At 35.8% G+C, this 5,400-nt stretch overlaps 1 non-coding gene across 1 annotated transcript; it reads left to right on the top strand.

Moving 5' to 3' along the window:
- Positions 1 to 319: 319 nt before the first annotated feature.
- LOC116640149 lies at positions 320 to 423 on the top strand. The gene has a single exon (XR_004300976.1). It is a non-coding gene; the product is annotated as a U6 spliceosomal RNA (small nuclear RNA).
- The last annotated feature ends 4,977 nt before the right edge of the window (positions 424 to 5,400 follow it).

Here is a 5,400-nt window from a genome sequence, read left to right as displayed (position 1 = left end):
TTCCTGATACCTGCTGGTATCAGGGAAAACGGTTCAGGTAAGAGGCTGAAATGAGAGAGAATAAATGTATCTGGAAGACAGGCTTGAGTTCATTTTTATGAGCAGCAGCAGAAAACAAGTATGACCACAATGCTTTAAGGGATAATTATTTTTATGGGAGTTGGGGGGAGGAGGAGAGAGAACACAGAATGCATGATCATGGCTTGACTAGTGATATGGTCTACTAGTAATACACATGGCTTGACTAGTGATATGGTCTACTAGTAATAGAAATTGAGGACAAACAAATTCATCAGTTTATTTCCTGGGGGGTGGGGTGGTGCTCGCTTCAGCACATATACTAAAATTGGAACAATACAGAGAAGATTAGCATGGCCCCTGTGGTAGGATGACATGCAAATTTGTGAAGGGTTCCATATTTTTGTCCCGGTTTGGGCTCCTTGTTCAGCAGGGAACCTGCTTCTCCTTCTGCTTGCTGCTCCCCCTGCTTATGTGTGCTCTCTTTCTCTCTCTCTGACAAAAAAAAAAAAAAAAAAATCTTAAAAAAAAAATTTCCTGGGAGAGTAGTGATGAATAGAACATCAAAAGTGTTTTTCAATTATTTCCTCCAAATGAGAAGAGGTATATTAATTTGCTAGGGCTGCCATAACAAAATACCACAGAGCAGGTTGCTTAAACACAGTTCTGGAGACTGGAAGTTCAAGATCAAGGTGTTGGCAGGTTTCATTTCCTCTGAGGCCACTCTCCTTGGCTTGCAGATAATTGCCTTCACCACTTTTATATGACCTCGTCCCTGGGTGTGGACATCCCTGGTATCTCTTCAACTCTATAAGGACACAAGTCAGATTGAATTAAAGCTTATCCATCTGACTTCATTTAACCTTAATTACCTCTTTAAAAGGTGTATGTTTAAGTACAATCATTGTCTAAAATACTGGGGGTTAGAACCTAAACATATGAATTTGGTGGAGGTGGTGAGGGACACAACATAGTCCATAACAACGAGGTAGAATTTTGGATAGATGCTTTCTATTTATGAGGCAAGCATGCCTTTTCTCCCTGCCACCTAATGTAATACTAATTTGAATGCATGCCTCAGTTGAATGTATTCAACAGTTACATGCAGTTTTATGCAACTGGTTGTATTCCTTTTATCAATAAATCACTCTGAAAGAGAAAGCATAGTACAATTTATGGCTAATTAAATTTTTTCTAATGTTAAATTGTGGAGGTACAGAAGAGATTAGAGACACAATTCCCATTGGGCAAAAATAAGTGTAGAATATTTCTAACCCCATCTGATATATAGTAAATACTAATATTTATATTTTTATTGATAATGAAAGAAAAAAGGTAGAAAAATCAATGTGGTATAATAAGAATCTTATTTATTCTATTTAAAATCTCTACCAGATATCCCATAGGCACTTCAAACTCATCAATTTCCATTTATACCGTGGTTGCTCCTAAATTTGATTTCTTAAGAATGCCTGGAAAACTTAGGAGCCCTTGTTAACTTCTCATTCACAATTCCAGTCACCAAACCCTTTATATTCTACCTCTCAAAACCTGTCATACGTATGTTCCTTTATTTTCATGCCCTACGTCACTGTTTAGTTATATACATATGTGTATTTTAACCTGCTTTACTGCATTATTTCCTTAGCTGTTATACCAACCTCCATCTTTACTACCATTATACCAATTTCCTAATTTGTTTTCAGTGAGATCTTTGTGAAATAGAAACCTGATAACAAAATAATTAAAATTTTTCCTGTCCTCATCACCTGCAAGATACAGTTGAAACTCTTCCTGAGGACATACATATTTTGTCACCTTGCCCCCTGTCTACATTTCTGACCCTTGTCATGGCCAAATATCCACCATGCATATATTCAAGAATATTAAAATTTTTCATAGATTGGATCATTAAGTTTTATATGTTAATTACTCTGTCAGGAAATACACCTATTTTTGTGTTCCATCCTGGCTGTCTCTTCCTTGATCTTCAGACTAAAATAGTTTCCTCTTCATAGGAAATCATTCCTATTAGTACCCCTTTCTTTAGGACTTTAGTACTTTCCTACTTTACTGCTATAGCAACCCATGTATATAGCTTGATAGGATTAATACTACCATAATCATTCGTTCACTTGTCTGCATCCTTGTGTAGAATATTTATTCCTTGGACTTAGTATTAATATTTGCTGTTTTTATTTGTTTTCTTACATTAGTCTTTTTTCCTTTTTTATAAATTAAAAAAGCAATTAATATTTGGCAAGAGAAGACTTGGAAAACTTGTTTCCTTGAACAAAAACAATTTTAGTTCTACTGAATGATAAAAGCTTAAAATCTAGGTTACAAGATTCTAAGGCAAAGAGATTAGAAAACATTCTTTTTATTCTAAATGTGAAATAAACAGATGTTTGGAAATAGAAAAATGTAAAATAAGCAGGTGTTTAGGGATGGAATTTTGAATGAAGTGAGAACTACTCATGAATTAGAAGCCTGCTTGGATTGAACATAAATGCATTATATATAAATGGATAGCTAATGAAACCTTTGTGGATTAACTATTTCTGGAATCTATTTATTGGGGTGTCACTTAACAACTTCATTTATTTTTTTCAATTCTCTGAGGTTAACTGGGCTTAGCTGGACTAGTCTTGTTTGCTCCATGTGGTACTACTTGCACTGCTTTCATCTTGTGGCCTGACCAGGGCTGGGGTGTTCAAAATCACTTACTCATGTAAGCTACAGTTGGTGCTGGCTTTTGGCTAGAGATTCAGGTAAGGGTTCTTTGAGAGGGTTTTTTTTTTTTTTTTTTTTTTTTAAGATTTTATTTATTTGCGAGAGAGAGAATGAGAGACAGAGAGCATGAGAGGGAGGAGCGTCAGAGAGAGAAGCAGACTCCCCACTGAGCAGAGGGCCCAACACGGGACTCGATCCCAGGACTCTCCAGGATCATGACCTGAGCCGAGGGCAGTCGCTTAACTGACTGAGCCACCCAGGCGCCCCCCTTTGAGAGGGTTTGACTTGCATAATAGGAGTAAGATAGGTAGACGAGAAATCTGATTTGAAAAATTTGATTGTAGAGTTTGTCATGTTCAGGAATTTGACTTTTCATAATAATCATTGGAGAGGGATAAATATACTAAGGAAGAGACTGACTTTTAAAATGTCTTTTCATTTTTTTTATGAAAATAATTTTAGTAACTGTATAGAAGATTGTTAGGGTAGAAAAGAACCACTTGGGGGGTGCCTAGGTGGCTCAGTTGGTTAAGCAGCTGTCTTCGGCTCAGGTCATGATCCCAGGGTCCTGGGATCGAGCCCCGCATCGGGCTCCCTGCTCGGCGGGGAGCCTGCTTCTCCCTCTTCCTCCGCCTGCCTCTCTGCCTACTTGTTCTCTCTCTCTATCTCTCTGTCAAATAAATAAATAAAAAATCTTTAAAAAAAAAAAAGAACCACTTGGGATGTGGGAGTTTATGAAAAGGCAGATATAAAACAATAACATTAGTTGGAAAAAATATTTGAAAAACAATTATCATATAAAATTAGTAGAACTTGATTGATTGCATGGAAAGAAATGGGAGAGACCATGTTTGTGGTTGACACTGAAGCTTTAAGCCTGGAGAAATACTGTTTTGACCTCATTAATGGAGATAGAAAACAGAAAAAAGCACAAACTTTGGGGGAAGGTAATGAGTTCAGTTTAGTTCAGCCACCATCTGAAGTGGCTTTGAGATATTCAGGTACTTTGAAATATGGCTCTCAGTGTGAAAGAGAAAGAAGGGATAGAAGTATAATTTGCAGATGAGACTGGCACTGTTACCTATTATTGTAGGAATATAAATTGGTTCAACAATACTTTCAAAGAAACTAAATAGTATGAAAAATGCTCCTATCAGAATAAGTAGGAGGAAAATATCTCATGCTGAATATATAACATGTATATAAACAAAAGATAAACATCTTTTAGTTGATCAGATTCAGAGGTTGTATCTTGTCTTCCTCATCCTTGCTGTCTCTGAGCTAAATCTTACACCAGACAATGTGGATAATGAGAATTTGCTTATATGACTAAATTGTACAGTCCTTTAGGCCTACTTTTCAGTTGCTCTTTTTGTTAAACAAAATGTAGATTATTTTTGAAGATCTAATGAAGGTGTAACAATGGACTTTTTTTATTTCAAGTATCAAAGTAACCACTGAAGAGAAAAATCAGCTTTGATTCCTTCTTTTGTAACTAGACATTTGATGATCAATTCAAGGGTTAGTAGTAAGAGACCCAGAGACCATTTGCAGAAAAACTTTAAACCGTGCTTCCTCCAAAATGTCAGTATAATAGCCTGGAGTGTTTATAGCAGAGTGCAGAAAATCTTTTCTAATAATACCTACCTTGAAGCCAGATTTTGATTATAACACCAGGATGAAACCTCAGGATGGAAAACACAGAGCTGGGACTCATTAATAATATGTATATTGAGAAAATGTAATATATATAAAATAATAAAAATTTATAAAAACCTTCAAAAAATTTTTATACCAGAAGTATTCTAATATATCTAAAGTGTGACAAGCACATTTTTAATGTTTTTACCAATCCTGCACTTATTTTTTATCATTATATAACTAGTATTTTTTTTCAGAAAACTCCAAAATTATAAAAAAAAAAAAGGAAAGCTCTACATTTAGGTACATAAATGTATATCAATATAACATATGTATTATATCTGTGTGTGTGTAAAATTTACATTTTATAATTTAAAAGATTACCAATGAACTATGAGCATTTTTTTAAATAAAGATTCTATTTATTTGAGTTAGAGTGAGAGTGAAAGAGAGAGCACAAGCAGGGGGAGCAGCAGACAGAGGGAGAGAGAGAAGCAGGCTCTCCATTGAGCAGGGAGCCCGACGCGGGGCTCAATCCCAGGACTCCAAGATCATGACCTGAGCTGAAGGCAGACACTCAACCGACTGAGCCACCCAGGCACCCCGAGCATTTTTGTATTAAATAATCCATTTATCTTCATAGAAGTAAACTTTATGGCTACCTCATAATTTATTTCTTAATCTTGAGAAAGTATAATTTAAAATTATTAGAAGGCAAACAGTGTATTGTAGTATATAGAGCAGTTATAAAAGAAATAGTCTCCAGAACTGAACAAAGATGATGAAACCAAAAGGAGAATAAAAGGACTATAGCATATTTGTATGCAACAGTGATTAGATAAGGTGGTAGGAGGAGTGGGCCTGGTGGGGAGAGTTTGAGTAGGAAAGACTTTGAAAGCCACACTTGAGAGATCAGATTTTATCCTGAGGGCATGTTTGTGTACAGAGGCATATTTCAATAAAATCAGTGTTTTTGAAAGGTAATCAAGTGGCCATGTGTTACAAAAG

This window comes from Phoca vitulina, unplaced genomic scaffold (assembly GCF_004348235.1).
Source record: "Phoca vitulina isolate PV1807 unplaced genomic scaffold, GSC_HSeal_1.0 scaffold19, whole genome shotgun sequence".
Taxonomy (NCBI): domain Eukaryota; kingdom Metazoa; phylum Chordata; class Mammalia; order Carnivora; family Phocidae; genus Phoca; species Phoca vitulina.
Note: the sequence above shows the minus strand (reverse complement) of the source record. Positions and strands in the feature narration are given on the sequence as shown.